The 27,636-nt window shown below is 42.3% G+C and overlaps 1 long non-coding RNA gene across 1 annotated transcript in view; it reads right to left on the reverse strand.

The window, feature by feature from the left end:
- The window catches only part of LOC130681467 (uncharacterized), a 126,857-nt gene that overhangs the window by 20,967 nt on the left and 78,254 nt on the right, over positions 1-27,636 (reverse strand). Inside the window, exon 2 of the long non-coding RNA XR_008994645.1 lies at positions 19,453-19,506. This is a non-coding gene — a long non-coding RNA (uncharacterized LOC130681467). The remainder of the gene's footprint in view (positions 1-19,452; positions 19,507-27,636) is intronic.

Here is a 27,636-nt window from a genome sequence, read left to right on the forward strand (position 1 = left end):
AACACAAATCCATACTCCTGTGGGAGGGCATGGATGGGGGAAGCACAGAGCACAGTCTATGGAGCACAGTCTAGGATGCAGCAGGCATCCTGGAAACGGAGCCTCCGTGTCCACTTCCGGACCACATTCTGGGTACCTGAGAACCCAAATTCCTTGTCTAAAGAGCCCACACCCACTTCCATGGCCAACACTGGCATCTTCCCCAGTCTTGTTGCCCTAAGGATAGACCAAACCACCAGTGTGAATATGCCTGGGTCCAAGGGGTGTCCACAGGGCAAGAGAGAATGGTGTGGATAAAGCTTGGGCTTGTGGGTGGCGTCCTCTACATATGGGCATGTAGGCTCCTAGCAGGTTGGATGCAGGTTGCGATGAGAAGAAAGGGGCAGGCAGGCCGGTGGCCATCTCTCTGCACACTGCCATGTCCTGATAAGCAAATACAATGAGTCTGAGAACTTTACATTTGACTCGCCTTCCAAGTCGTCATGAAGATATTCTCGTCAAAGTAGGACAGAGCGTTAACAGTTTTTACTTTGGTTTATAACTTATATTTTATGTCAAATGGTATGTGGATCTTCTTTTGTACTCTTTTTTTTTTAATTGAACTATAGCTGACATAGGATATTAGCTTTTTGGGTACAACATGAAGATTCAACAATTACATACATTACAGAATGCTCTCCGTGATAAGTGTAGTTACCATTTGTCTCCCCACACAAAGATATAACAATACTATTGACTGGATGCTGTACTTTACAGCCCTGTGAGTTATTTATTTTTACAACTGAAAGTTTGTACCTCTTTATCCTCTTCCCCCCAGTTTCCTCCCTATGGCAACCACTAGTTTGTTCTCTATATATAAGCCTATATATATAGATTTCACATGGAAGGGAAATCATATAGTATTTATGTGACTCTCTCTGACTTACTTCACTTAGCTTAATATCCTCTAATTCCTTTGTTGTTGCAAAGGCAAAATTTTCACTCTTTTTGTGGCTGAGTAATATTCCATTGAATATATATATACCTCCTCTTCTTTATTCATCTATGGATAGACACTTAGGTTGCTTCCATATCTTGGCTACTGAAAATAACACTGCAATAAACATAAGGATGCATATATCTTTTTGAATTAGTGGGAGTTTTTTTTCAGGTAAATACCTAGAAGTGGAATTACTGGATTCTATGGTATTTCTATTTTTAATTTTTTGAGGAGCCTCCATACTATTTTGCATAATAGCTGCACCAACTTTCATTCCTGCTACGAGTGCACACGAGTTGCATTTTCTCCATATTCTCACTAACATTTATTTCTTGTCTTTTTTGTAATAGGCATTCTGACCCGTGTAAGGTGACACCTCACTGTGGTTTTGATTTGCATTTTACTCATGATTAGTGATATGGCCATCTTTTCCTGTGTCTGATGGCCATCTCTATGTCTTTTTTGGAAAAATGTCTATTCAGGTCCTTTGCCCATTTTTCAGATTATTTGTTGGGGCTGAGTTGTAGGATTTCTTCATGTATTTTGGATATTAACCTCTTATTGGATATATCGTTTGCAAATATATTCTCCCATTCAGTAGGTTGCCTTTTCATTTTGTTGGTAGTTTCCCTCACTGTGCAAAAGCTTTTTAGTTTGATTTACGTGGAACCACAGAAAACCCCAAATAGTGAAAACAGTTTTGAGAAAGAAGAGCTGAGCTGGAGGTATCATAACCCCAGATTTCAAACTATATTACAAATTATAGTAATCAAAACAGTATATGGTACTGGCACAAAAATAAATATGTAGATCAAAGGAACAGAATAGACAGTCCCGAAATACCCATGCCTATACAGTTAATCTACCACAAAGGAGATAAGAGTACACAATAGGGAAGAGACAGTCTCTTAATAAATGGAGCTGGGAAAACTGGGCAGACACATGCAAAAGAATGAAACTGGACCACTTTCGTACACCATATACAAAAATAAACTCAAAATCGATTAAGTCCTAAAACCATAAAACTCCTAAAAGAACACACAGACAACAAATTGTTGGACATTAGCTTAGCAGTAATTTTCTAGATCTGTCTCCTCAGGCAAGAGAAGCAAAGGTGAAAACAAATGGGATTACATCAAAACTTCTTCTGTTCCTGTTCTAGGCCCTACTAACATTTGGGCAGATAAGAGGCCAAGTACAAATGGTAAATGCAAGAACATATAGTTGGGCTGCAGTCCCAGAAGCTCCAGGTTTAGTGAAAGTAGTACAAGGGGAGTAAAAGATGAAGAGACTTCGCATTTGCCTGGGAAGTCCCATTCCTCCGGTCTTAGAATTCTTCTTTTAGAATTGCTATTGTCTTTCTTCTCTCTCCTCCCCACCCACCACTTTCCTGGTAAAATAAAAGGAGTCTTGGGTGCCTGCTTCATATCCATTATTTCTAAAATACTTTCTTATGCTACTAAATTTAATGGGAATATCACTGATGCACCACTGTTAAGTTTGGACAATTATTTCATGTGAAAACGGTCACATAACTATGCACTCCTAATTTTCTAAAATTTATTAGATACAGATACTCAATTTTATCAATTGATTTTTGGCATCTATTAAAATGATTAATTTTTTATTATTGTGTGCTCTGTTGATATGAACATTAAATCATGTGTCTCCTAGTATAAATCCATTTTTAGTTGTTTTATAATATTGAAATGTTGGTATTTAGGATTCTGTATCCTTATTTATATGCAATATTTTTCTATACTGATACTTTCCCCTATTTTTGTCTGATTTTTTTTAAAGCCAAGAGCAGTTAACAGAATGACGTTTTTTTTTTTTTTAACTTGTCAGAATTCATTCATAAATCCATCCAGTTTGGGAGATTTTTCTAAATACCTCGAAAAATTTTTATTTTTTTCCTTCAATATTTGTCTCTTGTACTTACTGAGTTCCTTAAGATCATTTGGGTCTTATGCGTATTTCTTTCAAAATCTTACATTTTACTGAGATTTCAAAAACATTATAATTGTACAAGATTTTTACAATTTTAAAACCTTTTTTTCTATCTGACCTGCATTTCTTTACTCATTCCCACTTTGGTACATTGCGGTGTCTCTCCTGCTCCTGATGAGACTTGCCAGTTGATTTTTTAGTTCCATAGTTTTCAGTGCTGGCTGCATATTATTCTTGAGGGAATTTTTTTAAATTTTTTGTATGAAATACTTTCATTCCATTTATCCAAAAGTAGTTTCTAATTCCACTTGTGATTTCTTCTTTGACCAATTTGTTGTTTAAGAGGGTCTTGTTTAATTTCCACAATTTTTTTAATTTTCAAGTTTTTGTCTGATACTGATTTTTAGTTTCACTCCAGTGTGGTTAGAGAAGAGACTTTTTTAATTTACATTTTTTTCAGTTTATTGAGACTTGTTTTGTGCCCTAACATGTGGTCTACCCTGGAGAATGTTCCATGTGCACTTAAGAATGTATATTCTGTTATTGCTGGGTGGAGTATTTTATTTATGTCTGTTTGGTTTAGTTTATGGTGTTGTTCAAATCTTCTCTTATTGGTCTCCCATGAAAGATGTTCTATCCATTATTGAAAGTAAGGTATTTAAGTCCCCAGCTAGTAGAACTATTTGTCCCATCAATTCTACTTTTGCTTCTTATGTTGTAGGCTTGTTTTAGGGTACATATGTGTGTATAATTGTCATACCTTCTTGATGGATTGACTTTTCATCAACATACTTATGTCTTTCTTTGTCTGTTGGAGCAATTTTTTACTGAAAGCCTGTTTTGCCTAATATCCCAACTTTTTTTTGGTTGCTATTTGCATGGAGTATCTTTCATCCTTTCACTTTTAACCCATCTGTGTGTCTTTAGATCTAAAATGAATCTCTTGTAGATAGGTTTAAATCCATTCTTCCATTTTTGTGCATTTTAATTGGACAATTTAATTTATTTATATTTAAAATAATTGCTGATAAAGAAAGATTTTTTTTTCTATTTGTTTTCTTTTTTTGTCCCTCAGTTCCTCCATTACTGCCTTCTTTTCTGTTTAAGTTTGATACTCTCATTTCTCTTTATGCACACTTTTTAGTTATTTTCTTACTTATTACCTCAGGGATTACAATGAATATCCTAAACTTATAACAATCTGGTTTGAACTGATACTACTTGAGCTTCAGTAACATACTAAAATTCTGCTATAGATTTCTGTTCCAGCCCACCTCCCACCCATTATGTTGTTGTCACAAATTAAATCTCTATACATTGTGTGCCCACGGATCTCTCTGACTTCATCTTACTTGGGGTTTATTAATCTTCTTGAATATCTAGATTCACATCTTTCATCAAATTTAAGAAGTTTGGGGCCATCATTTCTTAAAACATTCTTTCTGCTTCTTTCTCTCTCCTCCTGAGTTCCCACAGTACATATGTCATTAATGTCTGCTGGTGTCCCACAGATCTCTTAGATTCTGTTCATGTTCTCTATTCATTTTTCTTTCTGCTCCTTACATTAACTGACCTATCTTCAAGTTGGGTGATTCTTTCTTCTACTTCCCCTACTCTGTGGCTGAAAACTTCTACTGAATTTTCTTATCAAGTTTTACACTTTTTAAAACTACAGAATTTCTCTTCGGTTCCTCTACATAATTTCCATTTCCTTATTGCTGTTCTCTTGTTTGGTGAGACATAACTCTGGTTTCCATTAGCTCTTTGAGGACACTTAAAAGAATTGATTTAAATTTAAAATCTTTGTCTATTAAGTCCAATGTCTGAGCTTCCTCAGATACAGTTTCTGTTAATTTTTTTTTCCTGTGAATGAGCCATTCTTTCCTGCTCCTTTTCATTGTCTCATTTTGTTGTTGTTGAAAACTGGACATTTTTAATATTGTGGTAATTCTGGAAATCAGATTCTGCCCACTACCCAGGGTTTATTATTGTTCTATTGTAGTAGTTTGTGGTTGTTAGTTTAGTTTTTTTTTTTAACTGTTTTTGTAAAAGCTGTATTCTTCCTTGAGTGTTGTCACTGCAGTTTCCGTTCCATTAGCTTAGTGGTCAACTAGCAATCTGACAAAGATTTTCTTAAACACCTGAAGCCAAAAGAAAAAGAGTAAATATTCTTCAACTCCTTGCAGATTACTTCAGAGTTGTTGCACTCCTCCAATGTTTAGACAGACTCCTTAAATTTCTTCCTTAGCCTTTGCTTTCTGCTGCACAGAGCCTAAAAATCAGCCAGACATGCAAGCTTGGGGTCTTCTCAGGTCTTTACTAAGCACATCTCTAGCCCTGGGACCACACATTGCCTTTCAGTTTCCCCAGCCTACCCAGGAGCTCTCCAAAGCCCTTGTTCACCCATGTATCTCCACCTTCAGTTTCTTCCTTCCTAGGCGTTTCAGTCTGTCTGCTGCTTATCCAGCTGTTGTCGCTAACCCCAGGTGGCTTCAGGGTATATACCACTAAATCCGTTTGCAGCTACCATCCAGGAGGCAACTCCAGTCCTGAGAGTTCCAGGAGGATGAAACAAAGGCGAGACCCTGAGCAGATAGTTTATGATGCCACCAGACAGGCAACCCACAGCCACATTTCTTTGGGAGCAAAGCTCATATTGACCCCTTCGAACCAATAAGCCACAGCAGGTATGGAGGCTGGCACAGGCTGCATGGCCACGGCTGAGCTGGGAAAAGGAGATTTATAGGTAAGCAAGTAAAAACACCACAGTGCTCTTACCAAAATTTAGCAGCTTTTTCCTTTGTTAAGTACCCCCCAGTTGTTGCAAGTTTTTTTATTAGACTCCCAGTTCTGGAAAAGTTGCTTCTGGCTGTTTTTGGCAACTTATTCTAGCGTCAGTGGACGGAGGGATCCTTAGAGCTCCTTGCTCTACCATTTTCAATGATTCACTTTTAAAACTTTCTTAATGTTCAATTTTTCAGTGGAATCACTCAAAAGTCCATTTTAAAAATATTGACGTTTCATTTATTGCCTGGGATAATATCAACACTTCTAAAAATTGTGAAAGTAGTTTGAAAAAAGGTTTGTATCCTTTCAGACACAAAATTTTATTTGTATATTTTTAAATCAACCTTAACTCATTTTTTCAATTACTTTATACATGTGTTGTTTATTAGTCAGAGGTGAATGATGCATTTAGTCCTCTTATTGCTACTAAATTTTTGCCTTTTCCTCATATTCCTAAGTTCCTACTTTATATGTTTGTACTGTTATTCATCATACCAAAATAAATGATTTCTTAATGTTTGCTGTGGCTTGTATTCTTTAGCTCTTTGTTCCAGTTAATGTTTTTGTCCAAAATTCTATTTTGTCTAATGTAAAAAACGCCATCTGTGCTTTTTTTATTTGTATTTTTCACATCTATTTGGTCATTTGTTTCACTTCAATATGTAATGTTTAGGTGTGTCTCTAAGCAGCATATAGCTTCATTGGATTTTGCTTTATAACCAATTTATTATCATAAAATAACTGCACTTCCATCACATTGCCTTGTGCTTTTTGGTTGGTTGTTTTCTTTTATTTTCTTTCATTTGTCCTTTCTTGTTCTACTCCATTTTTTTTCTTTGCTAAATAGTATGTTTTCTTTCATCTGCCGACTTAGAAATTATGTCTGCTTCTGTTCTACAAATGATTAATTTTAAAAATATTTTTGAACTCCTTTTTTTCTCTGTCAATGCCAAAAACTAAATGGCATCCACTTACAGGCCCACCTGTGAGCAACTGTATTTAGCCTCCCTTTCCTTTATTTCTTGTTTGCTTTCCTAATTTTCCAGGTTGGAATTTAATAACCTAGGAGTTTAGATTCATATTATCTCATACATTTGACATTATTTATTCTTTAAGGAATAATTTGTGGTGTTTGAACAGTTTTATAACCATATTAATAATTGTTTGGACTTACATATATGCCTTATAAGCTTCATTGCACACTGCCGACTCTATGAAACCACATTTCCCTCATTCTTGAGATGGTGATTGTCTTGGACAGCTAGAAAACATTCCAGTCTTTCAGGGCGAGTTCATGGGTAATCTTGGAAATTTCTGCATCCTCATGGCAGGTCTGGGACTTTCTGTTGCAGGAAGAGCCAATTTACCCATGATGCTTAGAAAAGAAAGGTCTCCAGCCATGTCATTTCGACCCAGATTAAGAGAAGCTGGGACATTCTAAATGAAGTATGGTACTACGTTGGTCTTTTGAAAGCCAGCAAGGGGAGAGCAGAGGTGCCTCCAGAGGCAATAGCTATTGGAACAGGAAGTTTCACATCTCATCTGCATTTTGGGCAGAAACCCAGGAGTCACTCAAGCCAGAGCATCCACTCATTGTCTGAAAAAGTTGTCCCCAGTAGCTGTCAGCCACTCACTGCATGGCCAGCCACACCAGTATTGACAGGAAACACACACCTCCATGTGGCCTATGATGCCTGGGAAACTTCTAGGAGTGAGGTCAATATGGTCCTTATTCCCTGCCACCCCAGCCCATCCAAAGCAGGGCACGCAGGTCTTGAATTCCTTTTCTGCATCCCTTGAATCCCTTTTCTGCATCCTCCAGAAAGACCTTTGTTTTCTTTGACAGAACCCACCTCAAATGCCAATGCTGGACAGGTAAAGACTTTTCTCTATAAAGATGAGAAAAAGGAGAAATATCACTAAACATATAAATAAATTGCATGGACAAAGAAGAGAGATTGTTACATGGTGAACATGCAATGGTTACATTCTAAAACAGCCATGTTTTAGAATTCAGCACTTAGAAAAGTAGAGGCAGGAGAAGGAAGGTGGTCCTAACAGGAAAGTATCTTACAGGGCGATGATGGGGTGTGAGTTACACCCCCAAGATGTGTCACCTGGGACAAAGAAGCTGGCGCATCCAGTCCGTCGCTGGTTAGGGACAAAGGAGAACAAAGATAAGGCATGAATTCTCGGGTGCATTCAGCACTTTCCACTGTGCAGGCACAAAGTAGACACCAGTAACCCAAAAGGAGTCTTCCAAGAAAGGACCTCAGGTCTCAGGGGCTGGTCCCAGGAAGTACAAGCATGTGACAATAAAATTATGAAAACAGATCTCCAGAGCTCTGAGCAGAGCCCTGACCCTGCCCACCACACACGTACCACAGACGTGGCTTCAGGCAACATTTTGACATCAAGCACACATTCAGCCACAAAACAGAGGAAGAGCACCGGTAAGTGGCTTGGACGTACAAAATAATCGCATGCGAGGTTTTTCCTAGTTAGCCTATGCTATTATAGATGGGTTGGTGAAATAATGTGTCATAGACCATAAGTATTTCAGTACTTATTTTAAACAACTTTGAGGTATGACAGACACGTGAAAAGTCACACATATTTAAGAGATACGATGCTGTAAGTTTGGGGGTAGGTATGCACCCTCTGGTACCTTTTCTAAATGATTGTTCAGTATAACTTCAGGTTTTATTGACTCAAACTAAGCCAAATGTTTCTCCCTCCACATGCAGGAGGCACTCACATCATCCGGGGGTTCTTGTCACGACGGGGTTGGAGTTGGGCTCTGATGATGAGTTGAGAGCATAAATGCTGAGCTGGAGAACTGGCACCAAGAAATGTGGCTTTTCAGAGTTCTTCCTGTGCCCTGGCTCTCAGCGAGCGCTAGTCTCTGTCTAACCAGTCTCTGAGTGAACTCCCAGCATCTCTCTACTCACAGACAAGTGTACGTTGTCCAAAACAACAATTAACCCACCATTCCTTCTATGGGAATTTTTCTCCCATGTTCACAGTGTCGGGACTATAATCCATCACAGTTCAGGTCAGATCAGATTTTTGTAGGCAAATCCGTTTTGGTACTAGTTTTGAAAACAACTATGTCTTTTCAAATCTATTCACATTTTGGAAGCACAAGTATGGAATCTCGGGCCTTTACTAAGAGAGTTCCATGGTGATTCCTCACTTCCCACTCACCTTCCAAGCTAGCTGTTTCTCTGAACAAGGGGAATCGCAGACAATTCCTCTTAGATCCATGAACAGCAATGGAGCAGAAATTCCTCAAAGGTTTCTGGAATCACAGTACAGCACTAAGGCATCTCCTATTTTATTTTCCAGTGGAATCAGGGAGGAAAGGAATGTGTTTTCTCAGACTGGCTTCTTCCCCCAAAGTCCTGCTCATGGCATCTAACCCTGGAAATAGGGGGCCAGGGGGTCAAGAGACATGCACTTTCTGATAAGGTATCCTACTTTGCTAAACAAGATCTCATTATTACTGCCAGTAAGTATGAGGTTCTTTTGTTTTTACTGCAATGTCTGCTGGTGTGTGTATATATGTTTGCTATTTAGTGTTTCTTGGCCTCATTTCAGTCAAATACCTCTTTTCAACATGCAGCTCCTCTGAAGCTGCTATTGTGTGCATTCCCTTGGAGCTGGCATCGATGTCAGGAACATTTACACCGGCCAATTATTCACAGACCCAAGTATAATCACTTGCCATGTTAGTTTGGAAATCACACTTAAGTTTTTTCTGGATTTAAAGGAAAAAACAGTCATCCACTCTGTCCATCAGGATGGAAATGTCTCATCGATGCAGTAAAATCATCAAAGAACTCTTAATAGAGAAAATGTTAAGTTTAGGGAAAATAGAAAATTGTTTATCTTCCTCACCTATCATAAAAACAAAATTTTGCGTATTTATTGGTGTGTCCAACCCAACAGTCTGAAGCACACCTGGACTCAACTAGTTGTGGCAGGTTTAATTCTTTGTAGACCAGTATTAAAAGAGGTGTCCAGGAAACCGTGTTGGAACGAACTCCAATCTATGCCCAGAACTTTACCCCAAATCTCATGCATCATGAAAAATCAATAGATCATCAATATCAGTAGAACACTGGTCTTTATCTCAAGCCCCCACATCGCTTCAGAACCTGAGTTCTGGACAAGGAAGAGTTTTAGGACTGGAACCCAGGATGAGGCCTTTGGCATCAGGCAGCCCTGACTTCACTAGGTCTGGCACTAGCTTTGGAAATTCATTTGATCTCTCTAAGCTTCACTCATTCCTGAAGTGCGCTTCTTACCCCTTACCCCACAGGTTCATTGAGAAAAACAAGAGAACGCTCTTGAAAGCACTGCCTATGATATTAGAAACAGGGGAGGCCCTCGGAAGAGGTTGCTATCATTGTCATGAGGGAAAAGTTCTCACCCCAGGCCACTGCCTCTGTCAGAAAAACAAAGATATATTACAGCTGTTGTGCTCTCTAGTCTGCAGTATTTTCTCTGAAAGCGCTGACTCCAAACCCGGTTTCCATACCGACGGCACCCCATCAGCCACCGACCTGCAGCAAGTATATCCCTTGCTGCAGGTTGACCGACAGAAGCACCCGGGCCAACTGCTAGGTCAACATGCTGGCAGCAAGAGCCTCGGGGGTGGGGGGCGCTTTGCCTCCACCTGCATGACGCTAGGAGCCTGGGACTCACCTCAAAAAGTCTTTTTCTTCAAAATAGCAAAGGCCATGGGACAAAACAGCCCACAGCCAGTGCCATAAAAGTACAAAACAAGAGCCTGGGGCTTACACCCAGTGTTGGGGTCCGGCCTTGACGATGAGCAAAATCTGAAGGGTTACTGGAGGGGAGAATGTTGCAGACTGAGGAGAGACGGTCATGGCCCTTTGGCCAGCAAAATTATCAGAAATAGAGCTGACCAATCAGAGCCCAGTGAGATGCAGCTGGCCTCTCGGCCTCTGTGTTAGGGGTGCTATGTGGGGGTCGGGGATAAGGGTACAAGCATCCCTGCGTCCTGTTCCTTCTGTGGAACTTCAGCTTCACTTTCTGTCTCCTTCAACATCAATTTAGGGACACATTCAAAATGAATTTTTCTCTGCCCGCTGAGGGCTGAGAGTAGAGTGAGTGAAAATGCATTAAAACGATGCTTCACCTTTAGCAATTTTTATGCAATCTGTTTCTGTAACTTAAAACATAGGGCACAGAATCTTAATATTTTGCCTCCTAAACTACTGACTTGGGAATAGACCTTGCATAACCTCCTCCACCATAGGCAGAGTCTCCAGGAGAAGTCATTCCAGAAAGTTCTCCCGTGCTGGAACATCTGTGGCTCTCAGATATTTCATTCCGGGCCCAGCCTTCCTGTTTGTGCCAACCACTGTGATTAAAAATGCATCCAAAGTAAACCTCAGGCAACCGAGCCTCCCTTGGCAATGTGGGGGGCACTTGGAGTTGGAGGGTGGTCACCCCAAATCATTGCAAACATTGCCCCAGGTGCTCAGCAGCCGGCTGGAACCGCTCGTGAAATTCTATCCTTCCAGCTCCCAACGTACTGAGAACCCAGGGGAACACACAGCACTGTCCCACCTGTGGAAATGAATGGTGCCAGCTCAGCATATTGGCAGAGAAAAATTTACACAGCAAACAAACCTGCTGAAAAATTGGAAATACTTGCTTAACAGAAGCACATTGATTAAAGTCACTCCAAGATCAGATTACTTTCCCAGCCCCGGCAATTTCACCCTGGAGGGCAGCAGACTTGTATCGGCAGAGTATTGATGCAAAACTCACGCAATGTCTAGATGTACCATATTAGGGGTGTTAATCTCAGAAGTGGCCCATAATTTTTCTCCTACACCCAGAGCCTTCATTTGAAGGAGTGTAATTCCAATACAAACAGTAATAAGGAAATAAAATTGTTGATGTATGTCTTTCCAATATCCGTCTTTGATAAGAAATTTTCATTTCTATGGTCAATTAAAGCTCATCTTAAATAAAAAGTTAAGCTCATTTCAAATAGACTTCCAAGGTTACTTGGTGTCTCAAATCCCCCACCATTTCAAAGGAAAATAAAGGGCAGAGCTAAAGTCCCTTCTGAACTACAAGGGCAAGCAAATCACCAAATAAATATGTTTAACATGCAAGTTTATTACAATAAAGCAGAGAAATTAGCCATCCCAGGAAGGATTCCATTTCACCATGACAGCATCACCTGGTACTTGAAGAGAAGGGCATTTGAAGGCAGGTCCAAGGTCAGCCACCTACTTAACGACAGTTCTTCAGTTGTTCAAAAAGGCTGGTTAAAGTATCTCTGGACCCCCGACAGCTACCCAGCTGAGACACCAATTCCTCATTACAACCCCGAGGATAACTCACATTCAACTGGCCACGGTGTTTTAAATAATCTGAGATGGAGCCCAACTCTTTACTTTGCACAGCTCTGCTTCCTAAATTTAGCTATGATGAAATCAGGCCATCTCAAACTCTGGCTCAGGTGGGCTTCTCCTGCAGCCGTCTTGGAGATGAAGGGGCCTAAGCCTGGAAAAGCAGAAAGCTCTGGTGCAGGACCCCTCACCCCACGTACCCAAACACGCAGCAGCTGCGAGGTCCAAGGGCCTCAGGGTAGCAGATGGCGTGGGGCCAGCTCACTGCGCAGGCCCAAACCCCATCACTTCCGCTGCCCTGTCTCTACCCAGTAGGACCCTTGGGCTGCCTACCACTCCCGTGCAGGGTGTTTGGACAAGTCAAATGCTGGGCCCAGGCCTGGAATCACCCTCCCTTCTTTACTCCCAAGCATGAGTCCCCAGGCAAGAGAGTGCAATTCTCCCCCTTCCCAGGCCCCCTTCTCCAGCTTATGACAGTCCGTACTTATCAAACTGGACACCCAAGTTACAATGACAGTGAAAGCTCTAAGAAGTTCCCTCAGGGACCAAGGACCAGCTCCCTACACCCTGCCAGAAGTCATAGACACCACTCTTCCCACCCAACGACCTGCCTCCTAATGGGGCATGGAACACACCCACCATACACACACACACACACACACACACACACACACACACACACACACACACACACACACACACGAGAACAACAGGCATTTAGTTGGTATCTGCAAAGGCTGTTGCTCATATTAGCTCACTGGGAACGCAGTTGGAGGTGGGGGGCAGGGAGTAGGAATGACAGGATGGAAGAGGTCGAAGGCATGGGAGTGGTAGGGGACACCAGCACAGGACGCAGGAGCAGGGAAGCCACCGTGTTTGATCACCAAGGTTCCAGGAAGCGCTCTAGGTGTGTTTTTTCTAATTTTTCTCATTTAAACCTCACATTACTCCTCTGGGAAAAGCCAGGGTTCCAACACTGGCTGCACACTAGAAGCTCCTGAGGATCCTTTAAATAATTCAGGTGCCAAACTCCAACCGGATGAATTAACTCAGAATCTCAGGGGTAGGGCCCACGCATCCCTGGTTTTTAAAAGCATCACAGGAAATTCCAGTGCACAGCCCGGACTGGGAATCATCGTGCCAAAGAACGCTAAGTTCCTTCCTCATGCTGTATTAGGAACTAGCCCCCGTGGAGTCTGGGAAGAGCAGCCCGCACTGGATGCCTGGAGATAGTGTCCCCGGGGCCAGACACACTGTTTCCGACCATCTGATAGACCTGCTGAAATTGCCATCAAGTGTCCCCCAGAAGAACTTGGGATTTTTGCTTTGCAGATTCAGTTAAGGTCTAAATTGGAGTTCAATTTTGCTTTCTTAAACTCCTAAAATTCCTGTTTCCATCTTGAAAATACAGATTTGCAGCTTGTCAGATGAGAAGTTATTTTCCTTTTCACCAAGACGGAGAGCCGCCACGCAGGAGCTGACTCCTGGTTAGAGGATGACGTGCGGTAAGCAGCTCAATGTCATTTTGAAGAATACCTTTTTTTGGCCTAAGAGAAAATGTGTGCTCTACTTCCTGACAATTGATTTGCAAGGTTCCAATTCAAGTAGCAAATTGCTTCCGTTGCCCAGGTATGTCGTATCTTCCATGAGCACTTAGATAGGAAACTCAATTATTTCTTATGCTGACCAGGAAATGACAGGAAGAATTGCAGTTTAAATTTGGGATCATTTCTCTACCTTTTTTTTATATTGTTATAAGAGGCCTGGGTTACAAATAGATTGAGGTAGTTGTAAAAAAGAGAATGTTAATAGTGTCATTAAAGTGGCTTTTTATCCTAAGAAAAGGCTTAGCTCTCCCCAACCATGTGATCAATGCTGATAATAGCACCTGGGCCCAGGAGTAGGCCACAACTCACACCAGCGTGATTGGGGAGGTAGTATTTACAGCCCAAATCCCCCAAGATATTATGACATCACCAAAACAGAGCCATGAATAGCAGTAAAAAAAAAAAAAAAAAAGTCTATTCAATCACCCCAGATGCTTTCTGCTCAGGAGAGAGAATACCCAGGGTAGGATGCTAGTGGCCCTAAGAAAGCAATATGACCCCCCAGGGTGTATGCTTTAATAACTTTTTTCCATTGCTCATGCCCACCTCCATCACCTGCTCTTGCTCTCACATGCAGAAAGAGGAATTGATTACCTCAACCATCTAGGACCTAGACTCTGGGCTGTTGTCAAGAGAAATTGCTATCAACAAGTAGGAAAGGGGAAAATGGGGATGTCAAGGATTCCATACCACCATCTGAGCACAGGCAGCTGTGGCCTAGAACAGTAAGGAGCATGGTTCAGCTGTAACTTTAATTGGGCAGTATCCATTCTATCAGCATGACTGTCATCTGATACTACTGTGTACAGTACACAAGTATAGAAGAAACACACACTCACAGACACAAGCCCTTGCTCTACTCAAGGCTTAACAAAGGGAAGGCAAGATGATATGTTGAGCAACAGCCCCAGCCCTCTACTACAGACTTTGTAGTGGCTACACACATCCCTGCAGGAAGGCATCACCATTCTTATCTTACAGCTAGGGAAACAGGCTCGGAGAAGCTAAGTAACACAGTTTCTATAGCTGGGTTACTTAGAACCAGTCAAACTTCAAATCCTTGCCTGTAAAATTTCCCCAAGCCTGGGCCTCAGCCCCTCCTGTTCTTCTCTTGATGTGGGCACAAGTCACCCACACTTGAAGAGGGAGCCCAGCACACACCCCTAATTCCATGCTTTAGTATGTTTAGTCACTTCAGCTGATAAATAATCACTGTTCTGACTGAGCAAAACATAAACACAAAGGAAAGAGAGATGAGCAGAGTCAGCAGGAATTGATCCGGTCCTGTTTGTCACAACCCCAACTACGTTAGAATCACTGTAACAGGATATTAAATGCACTGCTTCCTTTAGTGTCAGCCTCTCCATTTTGGCAGAGGTCCCAAAGGCTGACAGCAGCTGGTGCCATGTGCCCCACTGTAAAGTCACATGGTGGACACATTGAGCTGTGCATGCAGGGGGCACAAAGTGACTTCTTCCAGCATGGGCTGGACACCCACCTCTACCCTTTCAAAAGACAGTTTTCCACCCACCTCCAAAGAAGAGGGGTCTGCGGCATCTGTCCCTTCACTTCAGGCTGAGTGGAGGAACTTCAAATGTGTAACAGAGAATTTTGGGGTCATAGGAATTGGCATCTACTCCCACCTGGAGGAGGCGTCGAGGCAAGAGGCTGTGGTCAACGCTCCCTGGCCAATGGCACAGCATTGGAGCAAAAGCTTTCCCTCTACAAGATGCTGGAAAAGGTAAGTGGGTTGTTTTTTGTTCTTTGTTTTTCAGAGAAGAGCTAGCCAAAGCTTCCATCCAGAAGGTTCCACAGTGTATTAATTACTCTAGCTTCACCTTAAGTCTTTGCATCATATAACTATCCTCCCAAGTTGGTCTTCAGGAATTCTTGGTGGTGTTTGATCCGTTGATCGTCCATAAAAACTTTGGAGCCTGTTTGTGATAGTCTGAAGAAAAGCCCCATTATTATAGCTCAATTGATGAAGGATCATCCCCTTTATGATATCCAGTCATCCTATCCACAAACATGGTATGCCTTCATTCATTTAGGTCTTGAAGACCTAAATGAACTTTTATCTATTTTCTCTATAAAGATCCCAAATATCTGTTTTTAGATTTGTCTCCCAGGTTCCATATTTGCATTTGGTTTTTTTTTATGATATCACATATTCCAATGGGTACCTAAATATTTGTTTTGCATTTTTTATTTTATTATATTTTATCATTTTATTTTGTGTGTTTTTTTATATCCACATAATCTATTAATAATTTTAATAATTTGCCCATAGATCTTTTAGATTTTCTGTATAGATATTCATGCTCAAGTAAGGGCATTCCTAATACTTCATTTTCATTTAATTTGTTGCTCTATCTAGATTTGCAATGCAAAGTTTAAAAGGTGCTGCTAGAACAAGAATCCTTGTCCTATTTATTACCATAAAGTGTTTCTAATGGTTTATCACTAAGTTTGAGATTTGCTGAAGATTATTAGGGGAATTGCCTTTAACAGACTAAAAATGTTCTTCCAGTTTGCTAAGAATGCTTATCATAAATAGATGCTAAGTTTTATTGAAAAATTTTTCTACATAGATTGCCACAAATCATACGCTTTTTCTCCTTTGTGTCGTATAATGGACAGCAATAATAAATTCCCAATTTGAATCAATCTTACATTCTGGTTCTACCCTCATAAAACCTTGATGCCTAATGCATATTTTGCCTGAGGTTAACATAGCTCCATGAATGAGCATTTATGGGCTATTTGCTAAAAAATCTTTTTCTACTCATGTTTACAAACGTTCTGTGTCCTGATGTTTCAGGTTAAAAAGCATGCAACTGGGTTTTATTTATTTTTATTCCATTCTGACCATCTCTGTATAAATTGGCAAGTTTAGTATATGTATATATATATACACACACACATACATATACTAAACATATATGGTGAATATATATGTATATGTATGTGGCAAATACTAAAACATTTGAATTCAACTGATTTTTTCCAATGTTACTCTTTTCTCCTTCTTTGCTTTCTTTAACATTGTATTGTAGTTTGTGTTATTCCATTTTCTTCATCTACTGTGTAGAAGTTACGTAAACTATTTTATTCCTCTTAGTTTTGGACAAAATTGTCTCTGGAAGTTCAGTGAGACCTGAGTAAAAAAGAGGTTTTCTTCAAAGAGGATTTGTATTTACTGAGGCCAGTTAGCAGGAGGCGCCACCAAACCATTACTACTTTAAACTCAATGCTCTGCTTGGGGTCTCTTGGGATTTTGGGGCAGTATAAATTCTAGCTCCAGACCCAGTGAAGGCCAGATTGTGGTGAAGAGTTCTCAGTGGACATGGTGCTTATTTTTTATTTTGGTTTTGTTGTTCTTGCTGTGTCTTTCTGATTCTAGAGCCCTCATTGATTCAGGGAAGTTTCTTCTTGTGGGATTGAGCATGTGCACAATCCTTGGTTCCCTAAAGGCCCATCTCTTGTTTGCTTGCTTGTTATCCCCATTTCACATCCCCATTCCCTTCCCTATGTAGCCAGCCATCTCATGTGTTTGATGTATCTACTTGCTTGAACAGTATCCCCCAAAAAGTCATGTCTACCCAGATCCTATGAATGTAGCCTTCTTTGTAGGCCCTTTGCAGATGTGATCAAATGACAATCCGGTCATACTGGAGTAGGGTAGGTTCTAAATCCAACACGACAGGTGTCCTCATGAGAAGAGAGAAATTTGGACACAGAAAGATACACAGACCTCAGAGAAGGAAGGAGGCAGAGATGGGAGGGATGTATCTACAAACCAAGGGACACCAAGGATTGCCAGCAGCCACAGAAGCTAGCAGAGAGCATGGAAAACAATCTTTCTCCCAGCCACCAACACTTTGATTTCAGACTTCTGGCCCCAGAACTGTGGGAGAATACATTTCTGTTGTTTTCAGCCACCCAGTTGGTGATATTTCCTAGCAGGCCTAGGATTCTAACACAGCGTAGATCCTTCCATTACTTTGTTTTATTGCAAAACATGAAATCAGTTCCTGTGATTGTAATTTTAATTCACATTGTGCTGTGGATCAGTTCTGCTCCTTGCTCACTTCTCATAGAACTTTTTTTGCCATAAACCCAATAAACCCATGGCATAGAATGCCAGTGGAGTGCATTCACATGCTTCCAATCCACTCACAGTGATAGGCACTGCAAACAGCTGGTGTAAACATCTGCACACATGTCAACTGACTTGTGTAGCAATTTCTTTGGTTCATATGCTCCAAAAGTAACATTGCCAGGTCGTAAGGACTATGCATGCTTTAAATAACTCCTACTAGATTGCTTTCCAGAATGATTCTACTTTTCTCCCTCTTAGTAACTGTATGTGAAGGTTTCCTCTGTCCTCACAATCCCACCAACCCCTGTCATTTTGTAGCTTTTTACATTTTGCCAATAACAGGTAAGAAGTAAGGTCACATGGTTATTTTCGTTCCTCTGATTAATAATGAGTTCAAGCAATTATTCACATGCCTGTTAGCTTTTTCTATAAATTACCTGTTTGCATTCTTTGCCCATTTTTTTTCTGTTGGGATAATATCTTATTCTTACTGATTCATAGGAGTTCTCTGAATATTTTAGATGGGCAGTTCATAGATTTTGAGAAAGTTCTAAACTCAAAAATAGTTTAGAACCCCAAGAGCTTTTGTTGACATTTATTACATCAATCAATATTTACTCTTTTAGAAAATAAAAAACTAAAAGTATTTTTAAAGATTTTTTGACACACTTGAAAAGAATAATAAATTCATTATGTGTAAACAAAAATAAACTTCTATGAGAAATAATGTATTTTTTCCAAAACAAATGATCTAGTGAGGAGAGAAAAAATGTTTTTTCATTTTTCCAAATCTTGTTTTGGGTGACTTAATAAAAGACAGTTGGATGCTTATGTCTGCTTTGCATTCTACTTATTGTATTATTTTGGTTGAAGTATGTGTTGATATATGGTTGCAAAAGGGAGGGTTATTTCAATAGTCTTTGCAGATAGTTTCAGATATTCTTTGATAATACACTAAAATTCATTAAGTAGTAGTTTCTTAAAGGCTATTTGCAATGCAGAATCCATAATTATATCAATGAGCTTTTTGCACACTGTAATGTAAAAATTCACTGATCTGTCTTGCATTTTCAACAGATCTTTATCCACGCATAATTTTGTAGCATCATTCATGGGTCACTGGGGAAATACTAATTTACTGAGTTGTACAGATCTTCTATATGTTGACGTGTTTCATTATGCAGTATCCAAAAAGGCACTTTTGCTAATACCAATCCTATCACAAAAGCCTGTAAGTATGGGGAAGCTATCAAGCTCGCCATGGTGGATGTAAGTTTTCCAAAATTCTAATTTTTGCTTGAAAGCTTGAATGTTATTGTTGACACACACTGCCCATCCTTCTGTTTGAAGCTAACAAGCTCACTTTTTTCATTTCTGAGAAGTCAAGGCGGGAGGTGCTGGAATGAAAGGCAGGTGCTTTCCTTTCAGTCTCAACAGACTCTATCCTGAAAAGCTACCAAATCCAGCAGCTGAGACACGCCGCAGCTCTCAGAGCTGGAGGGTGAGTGAAGCCCCGACTCAGACCCCGCACTCAGCAGCAGAGGGCAAGCTCAGCCCATCCTGTGGCCACCCGCCTAGGAGCCCAGACAGGCAGCGCTGGCCCTTCAGCCCCACAGACCCAGGAGCTACCTGTAGGGACGACTCTTCAGCTGGGTGAACTTCTCTGAGTCTCAACCGCCTTCTCTGCAAAACAGAGATGATGAGAGCAAACTTCAACCACAATTTCTTGAGCACCTGCAATCTCCCAGGCTCTAGCTGCCAGCGATGGACCAGGCTGGAGGAGCCTGTACTCTGGTGGATACGTGTGGGGTCCTGCTGTGAAGATAAGGGGTAGGATATGGGGACAAACACCAAACCCGGCTCCCAGGCACGAACTCTATTACCGAAGGAACTTGAGGCATTACCTAATGCACTGCCCCTTCTCCTCATCTATCGGATCATTTCCCAGCCCCAAAAGCCCAAATAATCATCAAGTGACAATCACACTGATATGAAACCCCACACGTTGGTTAGCTCATAGGACATTGTTGGGGCAAATATGTAACATAGTTCATGCACATCTCACCATGAGTACCCCTAGGGTCTGAGCATCACAGTTGATTCATCAAATCCTCTAAAGAGCGGGAACAGATTTCAAATGTGAGGAATTTTAAATGAAACTCTTTCTCCCATACACACTCACCCACACACAAACATACACACTCTTTCTGCCAACTTTAAGGCTTCATTCTTTTAGGGTCTTCAAGGCATTTTTGTCTCCTAGGAGTACATTATAAAATGCAAATAACCCAGGAGGGGGTCACACTTAATGCCATCAACAGTTTACACTTGAGTTAACAATTAACTCCTTGAGAGGTTTACAGCTCGTAGAACTTCAGAGCAGACCTCAGATCAACTACCAACTCTCTCACCCAGCAAATGGGGCCCCCCAAACAAAGAAGATACCCAGGCCTGGAAAGGGGAAGCACCTCCCCCAGATCACACAGCCCATGGGCTAAGAGAGTCATCTACGGAGAAGCGGGTCCCCAACTCTCACTCCAGGCCTCCAAGGCCTCTCTGTTCCTTTGGGCATGTCAAAAGCATGAGTCCAAGTTTCTGTCCAGAAGGGCGCCCCCTCCAGGCTGCAGATGCCTGCACAACATCCCTACAGCCCAGGGAGTTATTCTAGAATCTGCCAGGCTCTTTCTCTTCTGAGTCCCACCCTGGCCACTGCCTCCCCTGGGCCGCCGCCTGCCTCCCGGCCTGGCTTCCCTTCCTCAGAAGGCTGCCTTTCAGCTCTCCCTTTGTCTGCGCTGTACAGGCCCACCTGGCCAAGCCTGAGATCTGCTCAGGGCCAATTTCAAAGGCCTTTTTTACCCAGAAAGAGGAATTCAACTGCTACTGTGATAAATGCATCTCACAGAGCATGTAAGACATACCCTGTTGGGTGGTAAGATAAAAGAAAGAAAAGAAAAGATTTGAGAAAACCAGGTAGGGAAGTGATGTGTCCTCAGGGCAGACCCTGAGGCAGGCCATCTGTAGGACAGCAACTTGTGGAGCCACTTTGTCCCAGGGACACCTGGTCTCACATCCAAGTCCCTCACAGAGGCTCTGGGGAGGGCACGGAGAGGCAGCTAAACCTCAGAAGGCCAGGCCTTCTGATGTCACGAGCCGCCGGAAAACCCTTCCATTCAGACTTCAGTCATTCAACGTCCCTCATTTCCTTCACTATGAGACTTCAGTTTTTATTTTCAATTGAAATGGTCACTTAAGAAAATTGAAATGCACGGAATATAAATATTAATGTGTTTGTGAGAGCAGAGATGGATACCCCATTCTTAAGACAAACCAGCACTTACTCCTCACAGACAGGGGCCCTGCCCTTTACACATATTATCTCATTGAACCCTCATAACCCCCACCCTGCAAATGTGCACACCCAGCAGAAAACACTAATGAGCAGCTGAGCCCACTGACCACCTGCTCAAGTATCGCTAACATGCACAAAATTAATGCAACACAAAAAATGGCGATCCAAGCATGGTCAGGGCTGGGAGAGACCCTTTAGACCATCTAATCCAAATCATCTTTTCAGATGTGGACACTGCAGCCATTGAGAAGGGGCAGTTTGGGTCACACACAAGCTGGTGGAAACAGAATGGGGACAGGGAAGCCCACCCTGCCCAGGTTGACATTTGGAAGGGCTGGGACTCACCAGTTCTGTGCACCGGAGCCATGATGCTGCATTACATCAGATACCTGGCTTCCTAGGGCAGCCCACCTTACTGCTAAGGCCACACTTCTTAATTTGGGGAGACTTGTTCAAGGAACCTATGACTGCTATGGAAAACATGCAAGCCCTCCAAGTCTTATCACAACTTCAGAGGGTTGCCTTTGTACCCTTCTCATACCAAGCAGTGTCCGGACTCCCTATAGGTCCTCATTCATGGATCACAAGGTAAGAATACTCCTGAGCAGTCTTTCCAACGTGCTTACATTAAAGCATGAGGGACTCGGGAAGTACACCACCACTGCCTTCCACCTCAAAAGCTCACCCTGTGTCCCCTTCACCTTCCCCACTCCTCCACCAGCCCTTTAGCCAAACTCCTTGCCTGCCGCCTGAGACAATCTAGAAGGATTATATAATTATGAGTGCGTACGTTTGTTGCTTGGTTCAGCTCCGTCTGCCCTGACACAAAAGCCTTGCTTACATTCTGGGCTGGGCTGCATGGTGTCCCCCAGAAATTATCCACCTGGAACTTCAGAATGAGACCTTAATTAGAAATAGGGTCTTTGCAGATGTCATCAAGTGAAGGTAAAGTCATACTGGAATTAGGTTGGACCCTAAGGCAATGCTTGGTGTCCTTCAAAAAGAGGGAAAACCTGTAGAGAGACCCACACACAGGGAAGGCAATGTGAGCACACACTCTCACACACACACACACACACACACACACACTCACACACACACACACACACACACACACACGGCCATGTGAGGGCAGAGGCAGAGTTTAGGGTCACATTGTCACAAGCCAAGGAACAATCAAGGATTTCAGGACTCCTCCAGGAGCTGGGAGAGGCAAGGAGCTCTTCCCTAGACCCTTCCAAGAGAGCAAGACCCTGCCAACACCACGATTTCAGATTTCTAGTCTACAGAACCATGTGAGAATAAATTTTTGTCTTAAGTCACCCAGTTTGTGCCAATCTGTGATGACCACCCTAGGAAATCAATACACATTCCTGACCTCTTTCTGCCCTACTCTGCCTGCCCTCCACGTAACTGCCATGTTTGGAGAAAGCTGGTGCTTTTCCAGGGGAACGCTTTTCATAAGTAATTAAATCTACATCTAGTCATAGATGCCCATCCCCAGAATTCAACCAAATGTCTCATTAAAAAAAGAAATCTCTTCAACAAATGTACTTTCTTTTAGTCCTAGTGTAGGATCCATGAGCGAGATCCATGGGAGCTGCAGGAAAATTTCCAGGCATAGCGTCTTATACGTCCTCAGGCCATCGCCTCCACTGACGGAGGGCTCATCCCTGCCTCGCTCCACCTCGCCCGCCCCTTCTGCTCTGCCAGCCTCTACCGACTCCCCATTCTCATGAACCAGACCTTGGTCTGCTCCTTCATGTTGCCCCAGTCCTGTTTGCTCATTAATCAAGTGTGCTTCATTATAAAAATTTGCATCTGTAAAACCCATTTTTCCTCATTTCTCCTTTTGACTTTTCTGTCTTCTAGGAATCAGGAACACATGCTTCAAATATACACATATTCTGGAGGAAGAAAATGATTCATCACATAAGTTTGCCACTTAAGCAGTTCGAGCAGAGTTGGGGTGATGGCTTATCTGGGAGGTTGACACAGGAATTGTAGGGGACACTGTTAGCTGCCTCCTGGCATCCCACCCCTGATGTAGAAGGTCCTCAGCTTGGGTGGGATTGAACCCAGCCCCAGGTCTGTGAGTGGGCCCTGATTGATATAAACCATGGTTCACCAGTCAGAGTAACCTCACCACTAAGCACAAAACTTAACTCAAAAATAGACATAGGAGCTAATTTTCTCACAGTGAACAGTAAACTCACAGGACATAGGGTCTATGGGTTAAAAATAACACATCTTCTGCTCAGTGTTAACAAGAAAGCATCCATTTCCCCCTCTGTTTGTTCCTGGCAACTGTCTTGAGACCATGTGGGTAGCCAGCTTTACTGTAGCTGATGCCATGGAAAGCAGAGAGGAGAGAAGGAAAAATATTTGGTCCTCAGTGTCATCCTGAGCTCAAGCTTTCTGGGCATCAATCCTATCTCTGGACATTCCAAGTGCACAAAATCTGTCACCTTTTAAGCTAGTTTGTTTTGGGTTTTCTGTTGCTTGCAGCCAAAAACATCTTAACTGATACAGAATTTCATGAATCCAGTGGGAATTTTGGATGGTCTTACGTGACATCTAAGAATGCTACAAATCCTGAAACAGGTACTGAGGAGATGAGGCATCAGGGGAGAATAGCCCTGAGCCCTAAAAAGTCCCTCTGGGATATTCAGCATCGCTGTCACTACAAATAGCTCCTCTTATGTGGACTTTTAAAGATCAACCAGCATCCAAGCTTCCCAAATTGTTGCTATTTACAATAGAACAAGTTGAGAATGTTGTAATTTTTTTCAGCCACCACTGTATCTCTCGAGTCTGGCTCAGTCTGACCTGAAGGCGTGGTGGGGAAACCGTGCAAATTCTCCCTTCCCTGCTTGCCTGCTGGCCTCCTCCCCAACCCCCCTTCCCATTCCCCGCCCCTATTTACCCCTGTGAGCCTTCAAAGGGTTAAATGCTAGAGCCTTGGCTTTTAAGAACAGCTGGAAACAAAGTGCTGCCCCAGGCTGACAGCAACCAATAAAAGGTCAGGAGGTGGAGGGAGTCGTTTTCCATGGGAATAATTTTCTAAGGGAAATGGTAAAGTTATTTAAGTCACCAGGTGGGACACATAAAGGACAATCTTTCTTGGCTCTCAAGAAATGGATGATGTTTGACCTCACAGATTTTTGCCTGTCTTTGGTTTATATAATAAACCCAAAACCTTGATAACATTAAATGATTTTATATGTATGTTTTATATGTATATATATATATATATACACACACACACCATCCTTTTTTTTATTTTGTAAAAATAATGTCACCTCTTTCGGAATTAACATGGGAGGAGGGAAAGAGGGACATAAAATGTTCATACCCTTTGACCCTGTAATTCCACTCTTGGGACTGCAACCCCAAGAAATATATTCAACAAGGGAAATAAGGTTTATGGGCAAAGATGTCCACTGCAACACTATTTACGGTAGGAAAAAAAAACTAATGGTTCAGCAGAAGGGGATGAGTTAGTAAATTATTGCTCATCAATGTGAGAGAATATCATGGGCCATTAAAAATGCAAAGTGACAACATGGAAAATGTCACCTGATAAGACATAGAACAATATGCATAGGAGTAGTGCATCTTTAGTATATAAATATGGGAACACGAAGCAATAATGAAAAATTTTCATTGGAGCAGGAGAATCATGAGAGATCCTCTTCTTTGTCTCAAATTTACTTAATGTTAATTTCTGTTCTCTGATTAAAAATGTAATTTTGTTGCAGAATTGAAAATGTTCATAAATTGTAGAAAGGGTTTATTATATTCACAGGGGTGACAGTACACCTCTGTGAATATAATAAAAACCCTTGAACTGTACCCTTTCAGAGAGAGAATTGTATAGTATGTGAATTACATCTCAATAAAGTTGCTATGAAACGTGATTTTGTTTTTAAAAATGTGAGCCATTCTCAATGAAGAGAGGAAAAGATCTTTGTTTTCAATATAAGTGCCATTCAACAGCTGGATTATACAGGACTTTTTAATAAAATCTCAACAAAATGTATTAAGTTAGTGACAAATATGATCTGTTTTAACCAAAGCACATCCAAGGTGCTTAGGGAGACAGGATCCTCCCTGGCACCTCCGGAGTTGGGACAGTCACTCACGGAAAAACATTCTGAAATCAGATGGAGTCCAAATCTCAATCGTAGTATTGCTTTCGGCAGCTTACTTACCCTCTCTGGGCCTCTGTTTTCTTTTCCATAAAATGGAGTTAATTCCGCTTTCCTAATACTGTTGTGGAAATTAAAAGGCATCATGCCTGTAACGCATCAGAGAGATAGAAGATGTTCAGGAGCTGTTATATTTTTATCGGGATATAAAATACAGAGATGCAACTGGACCAACTTCTCAAATTATTTTGAGTTTTGTTCAGGGGAAGGGTCCGCCCTTAATGATGCCAAGTGGTTCTTCTTCTCACGACAAGCCTGGGGAGTGGTCTGCACATGTCCGTCTGTCAGAGCTGCATCTGTCTGAACTACCCCCTGAGAAGCCGAGGTATTTTCTAAGAGGCTGACTGCTGGTCCTGGTCACTCATCCCCAAATCCTTGCCATGATTGCCCACGTGGCCTCTCCCACGTCATCGGAGCGTGGAAAGGAAAGAGAAAAGCTTTATCCACAAGATCCTAAACAGGTCAGTTCCATGGAGTGAAATCAGTTTGACCAGTTTCCAACAGTCATTTCAACTCCAACTGGAGATTTTCACTCACAATAAACGGACTTCCCCCTTTAAGTGAATATCCTGCCGCCTCGGAGTCATCAAGTCCCAGGGGTGACTGTGTTCTCCACCCCCTTACCACCTTCACACACAGTCAGCCTCGGATACTCAGGACACCTACAACACCGTTCTTTCCTTTGGAAAATGGAACTTGACACAATCCAACTCATACTGTGTGGAAGATTAAATGAGACAAAACAGGAAAATTCTCTGGCACATGGCAGATGCCCTGTCAATGGTAATATTATCCCCTCTTCCCCCTTACGCTTTAACTGATGTGTTTCCTTCTAAAACACGTTCATCCTCTTCCTCTTTCCCTTTCTCCTTAACCCCCCCAGTCCCACTGCCATGCTCTGAGTTTTTCTCCTTCCCACACCAGCAAATCCCACAACCTAAGCTTCCAAATGTCAGTCAGCGCCAACTCAGCCCATGGCATATGGCCCCGCACAATCGAACCATGATCTCATCCAGTTGGCCTGTTATTTTATAGACTGGTATTAAGAAGCATAAGCCAGGAATTTTATATACACTGTCACGCTGGGTATTCTCAGGCCTGCAGGACAGATGCAGCGTTCCTAGCATTTTACGGTACAACACACAGTCCTCTAGCCTCCTCTTCAGACCCCACACTCTCCAGGGGCCAAAGGGAAGTGCTGGAGGGCTCCTTGCTCCATTCTGCCCTCTCTCCTCCTCGTTCACCAGCCAAACATGCCCTGCCCGGCAGCCATCGGCAACAGCAGCCGCTGCTCTAAGAGAAAGAGAGCAGATCCCCAGAGAAACAGGGAGGATGTGGGGCTCCTGGGCAGCCCACCGTGGAACAGTCATTGAACAACCATGGACGAGGAGGCTGAGCTCCTCGTCGCTGACAAGCAACCATGGGCTGTGCCCGGGAACTGTGCACAAAGTGTGGAGGAGGGTGGGGGAAAAACACAAGGATTTCACAACTGTTGGACATGTTACTAGGATGGCCAACACTGCAATAAATCATCTGTGCAAATTATAAAACAGAAGCCATGAGGTTTTGTTCTGTAATAATGTGAGATCTAGTTGTTGGTTTTTTTTTCTGAAAGTAGAAAAGGAAACGCTTTGGTCTAACACAGGGAGGATGGCCAGTTGGTTAGCACCACCCTCTACCTCTGCACAAGCTTTCTCCCTCTCTCTCTCCCTCTGCCTCCTACTCTGCTTTTCTTCACTTATTACACACCTTTCTGACTCTCAGTCACTCAGCAATTTGTTGTCATCAGCTGTGGGTCTCTCCCAGGAACTGCAATTATTGGAAAAAACTGCCACATTGACAGGCTTCCTTCTTCCTCCCTGGCAACTGCTCCACCTTTACCTCGCAGGCCCCACCCGCCGCCTCACCCACCCTGCTCCTTTCTTTCTTTCCTTCTCTGTCCGCCTCACCCCTCACCTGGTCGGGATTGCCCCTGGAGGAGAAGGGGAAGGGTCACCAGTGTCTGTACGTGAGGAGCAGCCCTTTGTTGCCCTCCCACACAATAAATGAGTTCAAGGCAGAGACGGGCAAACATGTTACCAATCTCTCCGAATACTGCGATGGTGACACGTGTGTGTGTGTGTGTGTGTGGAACACACCCCGCCCTGGCCAGCCCCAGATGGGACACACACATCCCTCCCACCGCTTTACTCTTTCCCTCATTCAGACTACACAGCAGAGCAACTAGAAAAAAATTGAACTTGCTCCCAGCCT

Source organism: Manis pentadactyla, chromosome 18 (assembly GCF_030020395.1).
Source record: "Manis pentadactyla isolate mManPen7 chromosome 18, mManPen7.hap1, whole genome shotgun sequence".
Taxonomy (NCBI): domain Eukaryota; kingdom Metazoa; phylum Chordata; class Mammalia; order Pholidota; family Manidae; genus Manis; species Manis pentadactyla.